General features: G+C 44.1%; 1 long non-coding RNA gene across 1 annotated transcript; it reads left to right on the top strand.

The window, feature by feature from the left end:
• Positions 1–8,383: 8,383 nt before the first annotated feature.
• Positions 8,384–11,852, top strand: LOC125984741 (uncharacterized). Its single transcript, XR_007487064.1, has 3 exons — positions 8,384–9,933; positions 10,019–10,249; positions 10,342–11,852. It is a non-coding gene; the product is annotated as an uncharacterized lncRNA (long non-coding RNA).
• Positions 11,853–12,071: the final 219 nt, after the last annotated feature.

Raw genomic sequence — 12,071 nt, 5'->3', positions numbered from 1 at the left:
GGGTTCACCCCGGTGAACGAGAGGGTAGCCTCCCTCCGCCTTTGGGTGGGGAGACGGGTCCTGACTATTGTGTCTATGCACCAAACGGCAGCTCACAGTACCCACCCTTCTTGGGGTCCCTGGAGGAAGTACTGGAGAGCGCTCCTTCTGGGGACTCCATCGTTCTACTGGGTGACTTCAATGCTCACGTGGGCAATGACAGTGAGACCTGGAAGGGCGTAATTGGGAGGAACGGTCCCCCCGATCTGAACCCGAGCGGTGTTCTATTGTTGGACTTCTGTGCTCGACACGGATTTTCAATAATGAACACCATGTTCAAGCATAAGGGTGTCCATGTGTGCACTTGGCACCAGGACACCCTAGGCCGCAGTTCGATGATCGACTTTGTAGTCGTGTCATCGGATTTGCGGCCGCATGTTTTGGACACTCGGGTGAAGAGAGGGGCAGAGCTGTCAACTGATCACCACCTGGTGGTGGGTTGGCTCCGATGGTGGTCCGACCTGGCAGACCCAAACGCTCTGTGAGGGTCTGCTGGGAACGTCTGGCAGAATCTCCTGTCAGGAAGAGCTTCAATTCCCACCTCCGGCAGAGCTTTTCCCACGTCCCGGGGGCGTCGGCGGACATTGAGTCTGAGTGGACCATGTTCCGCGCCTCCATTGTTGAGGTGGCCGACCGGAGCTGTGGCCGTAAGGTCGTTGGTGCCTGTCGTGGCGGCAATCCCCGAACCCGCTGGTGGACACCGGCGGTAAGGGATGCCGTCAAGCTGAAGAAGGAGTCCTATCGGGCCGTTTTGGCCTGCGGGACTCCGGAGGCAGCTGACAGGTACCGGATGGCCAAGCAGAACGCGGCTTCGGCGGTTGCTGAGGCAAAAACCCGGGCGTGGGAGGAGTTTGGTGAGGCCATGGAGAATGACTTTCGGACGGCTTCGAGGAAATTCTGGTCCACCATCCGGCGTCTCAGGAGGGGGAAGCAGTGCAACGTCAACACTTTACAGAGGGGATGGCGTGCTGCTGACCTCGACTCGGGACGTCGTGAGTTGGTGGGGAGAATACTTCGAAGACCTCCTCAATTCCACCTACACGCCTTCCATTGAGGAAGCAGGGCCTGGAGACTCTGAGGCGGATTCTCTAATCTCTGGGGTCGAAGTCACTGAGGTAGTTAAAAAACTCCTTGGTGGCAAGGCCCCGGCGGTGGATGAGATCCGCCCCGAGTTCTTAAAGGCTCTGGATGTTGTGGGGCTGTCATGGCTGACACGCCTCTATAACGTTGCGTGGACATCGTGGACAGTGCCTCTGGATTGGCAGACTGGGGTGGTGGTTCCCCTCTTTAAGAAGGGGGACCGGAGGGTGTGTTCCAATTACAGGGGAATCACACTCCTCAGCCTCCCTGGTAAGGTCTATTCAGGGGTGCTGGAGAGGAGGGTCCGTCGGGAGGTCGAACCTCGGATTCAGGAGGAGCAGTGTGGCTTTCGTCCTGGCCGTGGAACAGTGGACCAGCTCTACACCCTCGGCAGGATCCTCGAAGGTGCATGGGAGTTCGCCCAACCAGTCCACATGTGCTTTGTGGATTTGGAGAAGGCGTTCGACCGTGTCCCTCGGGAGGTTCTGTGGAGGGTGCTTCGAGAGTACGGGGTGCCGAGCAAACTGATAAGGGCGGTTCGGTCCCTGTATCACCGATGCCAGAGTCTGGTCCGCATTTCCGGCAGTAAGTCGGATTCGTTCCCAGTGAGGGTTGGACTCCGCCAAGGCTGCCCTTTGTCACCGATTCTGTTCATCATTTTTATGGACAGAATTTCTAGGCGCAGCCGAGGCGTTGAGGGGGTCGGGATTGGGGAACTCAGCATCGCGTCTCTGCTTTTTGCAGATGACGTGGTGCTGTTGGCTTCTTCAGGCCATGATCTCCAGCTCTCTCTGGAACGGTTCGCAGCCGGGTGTGAAGCGGTCGGGATGAGGGTCAGCACCTCCAAATCCGAGTCCATGGTCCTCGATCGGAAAAGGGTGGAATGCCCTCTCCGGATCGGGGATGAGATCCTGCCCCAAGTGGAGGGGTTCACGTATCTTGGAGTCTTGTTCACGAGTGAAGGGAGGATGGAGCGCGAGATCGACAGGCGGATCGGTGCAGCGTCGGCAGTAATGCGGACCCTGTACCGGTCCGTTGTGGTGAAGAGAGAGCTGAGCCAAAAGGCAAAGCTCTCAATTTACCGGTCGATTTACGCTCCTACCCTCACCTATGGTCACGAGCTATGGGTCGTGACCGAAAGAACGAGATCCCGGATACAAGCGGCCGAAATGAGTTTTCTCCGCAGGATGTCCGGGCTCTACCTTCGAGATAGGGTGAGAAGCTCGGTCATCTGGGAGAGACTTGGAGTACAGTCGCTACTCCTCCACGTTGAGAGGAGCCAGATGAGGTGGCTCGGGCATCTTATCAGGATGCCTCCTGGACGCCTCCCTGGGGAGGTGTTCCGGGCATGTCCCACCGGTAGGAGACCCCGGGGACGACCCAGGATGCGCTGGAGAGACTATGTCTCTCAGCTGGCCTGGGAACGCCTTGGGATCCCCCGGGATGAGCTGGATGAAGTGGCTGGGGAGAGGCAAGTCTGGGAGTCCCTCCTAAAGCTGCTGCCCCCGCGACCCAACCCCGGATAAGCGGAAGATGGATGGATGGATGGATGGATGGATAGTTTGAGTAAAGTTGTCGATGTAGCTAGCGTTCACTGTGCAATAGCAATGTGTAGCTGAGTAGCTAACCCTAGCTGAAACGTAGTCGCGTTGCGTTGTATCTGTGAATGTCTGTTGAGGCTAAATGTTAATGTTTAATTTCATTCCTTTAGGTTCCACGGTGTTTGTTGGCTGTATGTTTTCCACTGGAAGAAGAATGAATATACACATCAGTTGGAGGCTCGCATCATTGACCAGGAGTTATAATGGTGAGTACCCTTTTCTTCCTCCATTTATGTTAAACACTTCCTATTTCATGTCTAACAGTAATTTATTTAACACATAACCATAAGTAAATTGCGTGTGGATACTCTCAAATTAACATACGTGATGTACTGCCTAATCTGTCACCGAGTATATTGTTGCAAAGTAATATAAGAAAAGATCCAAAGTTGTAATTCAGAATAGTTTTCAAAAGAAGGCTAGTGGAATTATACACAAATCTGATTACCCTGAACATAATAACAAGCTATTTCTTAAATTACAAATTCTTCAATTCAAAGACTTGGTAGATTATCAGACTGCTCAAAGTGAAGCAAAACTGTTTACCAAAAAAATATTCAAAAGCATATTCAAACTTTGTCTAATTCAGAACATTCATGTTACTCCACTCGGTCATATAACCAACTTCTATCAATTTTCTGTTTATACCTTTTCGTTTCGTTTCGTTTCATTTCGTTTCGTTTATTTCAAACATGTGAAAGAAAGAAAAAATATGATTACTGTACACAATGATAAGACATGACAAATATGATTACTGTACACAATGAAAAGACATGACAAAATACATGCATATACATATATACACATACATACATACATACATACATACATACATACATACATACATACATACATACATACATATATACATATATATACCTATACAATATACATATACCCATATATACATATGCACACATACATACACGCAAACTAAAAAAGTAGAAATAAAGATATAACCACAAAGAAACCATAAATCACATTCACATGCCTGAAAAGGAGTGGGAAGAAGTATAATTTATTTAATCTCACCCCCTTTTAATAATCCCAAATACCCAGCTATAAATCATTTTGCCTCAATTATCCCAACAAAATACTAAATTACCGTAATTTTCGGACTATAAGTCGCACCGGAGTATAAATCGCACCAGCCATAAAATGCACAATACAGTGAAAAAAAACATATATAAGTCGCACCGGAGTATAAGTCGCACTTTTGGGGCAAATTTATTTGTCAAAATCCAACACCAAGAACAGACATGAACCAGCAACAACAGGCTAAACGATACGGTATGCTAACGTGACATATACACAAACGAGGAGCTGAGAACGGGCCTGAGTAACATTCAGAGTTATTCAAATAAGTATTACATAAATAACACGTTTATCAAACCATCTGTGTCACTCCAATTCATTAAATCTATCGATCGTCCTTTATGTAAACAATGCCGCGTATGCGCCACATATGCGCCGCTGACGTCGGACTCATAAGTTGCATTTCTAATTATTCCACAGACTCATATAACGATATATAAAGTATATTTCAAATAACTATCATATAACAACAATATTATCAAACCATCTGTGTCACTCCTAATCATTAAATCCATCGATCAAATTCCTCGTCCTTTATGTCAACAACGCCGCGTGCGCGCCGCACAGATCTAGTATACAACTATATTGTAGCGTTAACAAAGTACCAGGAAAGACATGGGTTTGGTAAACGGCTCTTTATTTAACAAAATGAGTTCAACGAGCAAACAACTACTGAACTGTAACGATAAAAACATATACAAGTTGCTACACGAAATAAAATATATCAAATAACATAAATACGTTTTTCAAACCTTGTGTCACTCCAAATCATTAAATCCTTCAAACGTGGGGCCCTTTGTCATCTTCGTCATCCTGTAATAGAATCCTTTTTCCTTATGTAAATAACCGCTGCTTTGCTGACGTCACTTGCAGGTCAAACGACAGTAATCCCTTGCTAAATCGCGGTTCGTTTATTGCGGTTTCACTACATCACGGATTTTTGAATTTCGAAAATTTGCGAAAAAATTCACATAAGTCGCTCCTGAGTGTAAGTCGCCCCCCCCCACCCAAACTATGAAAAAAAAGGCGACTTATAGTCCGAAAATTACGGTACTAAATCATCTCCCACCTGCTGATCGCTAGACACTAAACATGTACTTACACAATATTAATACATACGTATATCTCACACACAGACATTTAACATACACCTGAATGATAAAAATAAAGAAAATAACAGCATGAGGAAACAAAGACAAACAGACAAACAAAACCAACAAAGAAACGTAAATCAATAATTACTAAGCACCCCCTGATACTCATACCTTGTAAAAATAATTTCTTCTTTATATCTTTTTTTAAACTGATAGATGTTTGAACATTCCCTGAGCGTTTCCTCCAAAGTATTTCATAACTTAACTCCACAAATTGAAATACAGAATGGTTTTTTTGTTGTGCGTGCCTTCCTTATCCTGTAATTAAATGTCCCTCTTAAATTATAACCCCCTTCCCTTCCAGTGAAAAGATTCTGAATATTAGTTGGCAACAGATTATTATTTGCTTTGTAAAGTATTTGTGCTGTCCGGAATTCCACTATATCTTTGAGTTTGATTAGTTTTGACTCTAAGAATAATGAATTTGTGTGATCCCTGTATCCTGCCCCATGAATGATCCGTATTGTTTTTTTTTGTAAAATAATAAGTGGATATATTGTGCTTATGTAATTATTACCCCAAATTTCTACACAATACATGAAATATTACAGAGCCTGTTTTGCTCTATTTAATACTGCGATGCATCTTGAGATTTTAGTTTGTACATGTTTAACTTGTGATTTCCAACTGATCTTATCATCTATTGTCACCCCTAAAAAATTAATCTCATTCACTCTTTCAATACTAACCCCATCCAGGTTTATCTCTAGTTTCAAATTAGTTCTGTGATTACCAAAAAGTATTACTCTTGTTTTGCTTAGGTTTAAGGATAATCTATTGCTGTCCAACCATACCTTTAATTTGCTTAATTCATTATTTATTAGTCTTGTTAAGGTGTATAAATCACTACCAGAACAAAAAATATTTGTGTCATCTGCAAACAAAACCATCTTCAAAATATGTGATACCTTTTTGTTAACTAGCTCTTGATCCACTCTAATGGTTTCCCCCTGATGCCATACCGATGTAATTTATTGAATAATATTTCATGATTTAATGTGTCAAATGCCGTTCTTAGATCTATGAATATCCCAACTGTATATTGTTTTAGGTCTATTGCGTTAGTAATTTCCTCCACTGAGTCAATTAGTGCCAGTGATGTTGCTCTTTTGGATCTAAATCCATATTGACTTTCAGTGAATAAATTATATTTATCTATGAATTTCTCCAGTCGGTTATTGAAAAGTTTTTCCAGTATTTTAGAAAATTGTGATAGTAATGATACAGGTCTGTAGTTTGTGAAGTGGTGTTTGTTCCCAGTTTTATACAAAGGTATGATTTTTGCTATTTTCATTTTATCTGGAAATATACTGGTCTGAAATGATAGGTTACAGATGTATGTTAATGGTTTAGAAATCCCCTCAATCACTTGTTTTACAGTAGTCATATCAATATCATCGCAGTCTTTGGATGTCTTGTTTGTGCATTGGGAGACTATCTTTATAATTTCCTTCTCATCCGCTGCTTTGAGGAACATTGTGCTCAGATTCCTATCTATTAAACTACCGTAATTTCCGGACTATAAGTCGCGGTTTTTTTCATAGTTTGGGTGGGGGGGCGACTTATACTCAGGAGCGACTTATATATGTTTTTTTTTCACAAATTTTTACTTGATCATTAAGACATCACTTACAAGTATAGTTGACCACTTCCCATGTTATTTTTAGTATAGTTGATCACTTCACATGCTTTTATTTCTTTATCTTGAACATATTCAAAACATAAAAAATAGAGAAAACATCAAATAAAGCAATTAACACTTTAAAGCACCATATCCAAGTCCACTGTCTGCTGTATGTACACTTGCTCCATTTTTGCTCCTCTTATATTTATTATTATTATTTATTATTATTTGTTTATTTATCATTTATTCAATACTCTTATTTATTCATTGTTAGTGCCTTCTTGGGGTTTTTTTGTGTTGCTTGTATGCATATGTGTACTATCTCACCGAGGGATAGTGGAAATGTAATTTCAATCTCTTTGTGTGTCTTAGTATATAAAAAAATATATCGACGATAAAGCAGACTTTGACTTTGATAAAACAACCAAAAAAAATTACATTTTCAGACGAAACTGGATGAGGGCGCTCTAAATTTTACCGTTGGCCGTGACTCATCAACTGGGTGGGCTTAAGAAAAATGGCACCAAAAAGAAACTCATATTTTGCAGGTTACAAACTTCAAGTTGTAAAATATGCAGCTGAAAACAGTAATCGAGCAGCAGAAAGAAAGTTTGGAGAACCATGATGTACCAATGGATTACTATTTCAAGTGACGTCAGTAGCGCGGCGCGCCGGTTGTTTACATACAAACGTGCCCACACAAGGACTACCATCATTAGCGGTGATCATTTCTAAGTGACACGGAGGACAAAGAGTTTGAAGGAATTAAGGATTTGGAGTGACATAGAAGGTTTGAAAAACTATTATGGCTTTTACGCACGCCCGGTCTCTACTGAGTCGGGGGCCGACGCTCGGCCGAGTGGCTGTCCGCTGAACGGTGCGCGGGGCTCGGACATGGCCATTACGCACGCCCGGTCCTATGCCATGGAGCTCTCGTGTCTGGAAGTCCACGCCGCCACACGCTTGGAAGTTTGTTTTGTTTAATAAAGAGCCGTATACCAAACCCACGTCTATCCTTGTACTTTGTTAACGCTACAATATAGTTATATACTAGATCTGTGGAATAAAGACGAGGCTGACGTCAGGGCGCACGCGCGGCGATGTTGACAAAGGACGAGGAATTTGACCGATGGATTTAATGGATTTAAAGTGCACGGATGGTTTGATAATATTATTGGCTTATATTATAGTTATTTGAAATATAGTTTATCTATCGTTATATGAGCCTGTGGAATATTTTGAAGTGCAAGCGCCCTCAGTCGCGCGCACCCATTGTTGACAAAGAACGATCGATGGATTTAATGAATTGGAGTGACACCGATGGTTTTATAAACATGTTATTCATGTAATAGTTGTCCTTAATCACTCTATATGTTACGTCAGGCCCGTTCTCAGCTCTTTGTTTGAGTTTGTCACGTTAGCATACCTATCGTTTAGCCTGTTGTTGCTATTTAATGAATTGGAGTGACACTGATGGTTTTATAAACATGTTATTCATGTAATAGTTGTCCTTAATCACTCTATATGTTACGTCAGGCCCGTTCTCAGCTCTTTGTTTGTGTTTGTCACGTTAGCATACCTATCGTTTAGCCTGTTGTTGCTATCGTTTAGCCTGTTGTTGCTCGTTCATGACTGTTTTTGGTGTGGGATTTTGTCGAATAAATTGCCCCCAAAATGCGACTTATACTCCGGAGCGACTTATATATGTTTTTTTTCACTTTTTGGGGCATTTTATGGCTGGTGCGACTTATACTCCGGAGCGACTTATAGTCCGGAAAATACGGTATTATGCTCCTCAGATGTCACTGAATCTGGGATTTGTTTGGCCAGATCAGGTCCCACACTTACAAAGAATTTATTAAAGTTATTAGCCACTTCTTGCATATCATGCTTCTCAGTGTTATTGATAATAAAATATTTAGGATAATTAATTTTTTTAGAGCCATTTTTTATAACAGTATTCATTATACTCCATATTTCTTTGGTGTTATTTTTATTAGCATTTAATATTTTACTGTAGTATTCTTTTCTAGCAGCTCTTTTAATATTAGTTAGTTTATTCTTATATTGTTTGTATTTATTTTCTGACTCTTTAGTTCTCTGTCTTATAAATTCTCTGTAAAGTGTATTTTTCTTTTTACAGGCATTTTGTAAGCCCTTTGTGATCCAGGGATGATCTACATATTTTAGTTTCCTAGTATTTACTTTTACAGGACAGTATTTGTCATATAACCTTTTGAAATTTTTTAAGAATTCCTCATATGCACAGTTAATGTTATTTTCATTGTATATAGTATCCCAGTTTTGTGACATTAACCCATTTTTAAATGCATTTATTGTTTCCATCCATCCATTTTCTGAACCGCTTAGTCCCCACGGGGGTCGCGGGCGTGCTGGAGCCTATCCCAGCCGTCATCGGGCAGTAGGCGGGGGACACCCTGAACTGGTTGCCAGCCAATCGCAGGGCACACAGAGACAGACAACCAATCGCACTCACACTCACACCTAGGGACAATTTGGAGTCTTCAATTGGCCTACCAAGCATGTTTTTGGAATGTGGGAGGAAACCGGAGTGCCCGGAGAAAGTTTTTGAAGCTTCAACTTCAGACCTGCATGAACTCACTGACACTGTCACATCATACGTCAGTTTTTGTGAGGATCTGTGTGTGCAGACTAAGACCTTCTGCACGTACAACAACGACAAACCTTGGTTTACACCGAACCTCAGGAGGCTGCGCAAAGTCAAGGAGGAGGCCTACAGGAGCGGTGACCGGGACCTGTTCAAGCAGACCAGAAACACACTGAACCGAGATGTCAGGAAAGCCAGGAGGTGTTACGAGGAGAGTCTGGAGAGACACCTCTCTGCCAATCCTGATCCCTCAACAGTGTGGAAAGGTCTGCAGAGCATCACGGGCTTCAAGAAACGAACCCCCCGTCCTGTGGAGAGCCCAAGGCTTGCTAACCAGCTAAACAGGTTCTACTGCAGGTTTGATTGGTCCTCCCACACAACGGGACCTCCTGCAGCACAATCTACATACTCACCTCCCCCCACAACTGCTCTGTCCACACCTCCATCACCGTGGTCACCGACTCTCTTTTGCAGAGGCCGCGCCCGCACTCCAGATCCGCGAGGAGGAAGTGCGCCAGATGTTCCGGAGACAAAAGATCAGGAAGGCACCGGGCCCAGACGGCGTGTCACCTTCCTGCTTGAAAGTCTGCGCTGAGCAGCTGGCGCCCACCTTTGCACGGATCTTCAATCGTTCCCTGGAGCTTTGTGAGGTGCCCTCGTGCTTCAAGAGCTCCACCATCGTTCCAGTGGCCAAGAAGCCCTCCATCACAGGTCTGAATGATTATAGACCTGTTGCACTGACATCTGCTGTACCACCTGAAGGATGTCACGGGCCCCCCTGCTTGACCCCCTCCAGTTTGCTTACCGGGCAAACAGGTCGGTGGATGATGCGGTCAACATGGGACTGCACTACATCCTGCAACACCTGGACACCCTAGGAACGTACGCCAGGATCCTGTTTGTGGACTTCAGCTCGGCGTTCAACACCATCGCTCCTGACATTCTCCAACAGAAGCTCATCCAGCTCGCGGTGCCTGCCTCCACCTGTCAGTGGATCACCAGCTTCCTGACCAACAGGAGACAGCGTGTGAGGCTGGGGAGCATCACATACTGGAGCCCCTCAGGGGTGCATCCTCTCCCCACTGCTCTTCTCCCTCTAAACCAATGATTTCTCTGCAGGTGACTCTCCTGTGAAGCTCCTGAAGTATGCAGACGACACCACTCTCATCGGACTGATCCAGAACGGTGATGAGACCGCGTACAGACATGAGGTGGAGCGGCTGGTCCACTGGTGCAGCCAAAACCACCTGGAGCTGAACCCACTCAAGACCGTGGAGATGACAGTGGACTTTAGGCGAGGCCCTTCACCACTTCCACCCCTCACTATCCGCAGTAATACTATTCTCTCAACAGACACCTTCAAGTTCCTGGGAACCACAATCTCATGGGACCTGAAATGGACCGGCCACATAGACTCTGTCCGGAAGAAGGCCCAGCAGAGGCTGTACTTCCTGAGACAGCTCAAGAAGTTCAACCTGCCGTGGGAGCTGCTGAAGACCTTCTACACTGCCATCATCCAGTCTGTCCTCTGCACCTCCATCACTGTCTGGTTTGGATCGGCCTCCAAACAAGACAAGCACAGACTGCAACGGACAATAAGGACTGCAGAAAACATAATTGGAATCAACCTCCCATCTATCCAAGACTTGTACCTGTCCAGGACCAGGAAACGTGCAACTAACATCTCTACAGACCCTTCTCACCCAGGCTGCAGTCTGTTTGAACTACTCCCCTCCGGACGGCGTTATAGTGCTCTGTACACTAAAACCAGCAGACACAGAGACAGCTTCTTCCCCAAGGCTGTTGCTCTGATGAACTCACACCACTCTTAGAGTCTCAGAGTCATTACTGTGCAATAACATCCTGCTCTCCACACCTTTTTGTCTACACTGTTTGTACTGTGTCCTCTCTGCATCCATTGCAGCCTGGTCATCCTAGAAGAGGGACCCTCCCATCTGTGGTCTCTTGTCAAGTTTTCTTATTTCCCCTAGCTGAAGTTTTGAGTTTTCCTTGCCCTCTTGGGAGTTTAAGATCAGGGGATGTTTGAGAATATCTTACATACATCTTACAAACTGGTCAAATATAAAAAAAAAAAAAAAAGATATTAAAAGTGAAGATAATTTGCAATTCTAGTAATGACACGAATTTGATGCACAATTTGTCTTTGCGGGCCACATAAAATGATGTGGCGGGCCAAATCTGGCCCCCGGTACTTGAGTTTGACGCTTGTGATTTAAACCATTACTCGTTGAAAATAAAATACAAAAATAGTCATACAATCACTTATTACCCACAGCAAACATCATTCGGAGGATCTACGGTATGCTTAAAATCCATAAACTAGGTACACCTCTCCGCCCCATTGTAGACAGCATAGGATCAGTTACATAAACCTTTCAAAATCACAGAAATAATAAAACCATTACTGGGACTCAGATCATCATTGCAAAAAGTCAAAACATCCCACCACAGAACTCACCCACATAAAAGTACAAAAAGATAACAGAGCCGTCGCTGAAATTTAGAAAGTATTTTTAAAGTCCTGATGTACTTTCCAAAATTTAAGTGAGCTTAATTTTGTCCGATCGCACAACTGCAGCGCACTGCCGAACGCGCAACCGTAGCGCGCCGCCGACCGCGCAATCGCACCGCGCTCGTTGCATTATTGTGACAGAGCGGTTGCTAAAATTTAGAAAATATTTTTAAAGTCCTAATGGACTTTCCAAAATTTAAGTGGACCTCAGTGTGCAGGGAGCTTAATTTGGTCCAATCGCGCAACCGCAGCGCGCCGGGCGCTCACTGTCGCATTGCTTTAAGAGCGTCTGTGTTTTAGGATGGCTTTACTGCTT

This window comes from Syngnathus scovelli, chromosome 17 (assembly GCF_024217435.2).
Source record: "Syngnathus scovelli strain Florida chromosome 17, RoL_Ssco_1.2, whole genome shotgun sequence".
NCBI classification, from domain to species: Eukaryota; Metazoa; Chordata; class Actinopteri; order Syngnathiformes; family Syngnathidae; genus Syngnathus; species Syngnathus scovelli.
Note: the sequence above shows the minus strand (reverse complement) of the source record. Positions and strands in the feature narration are given on the sequence as shown.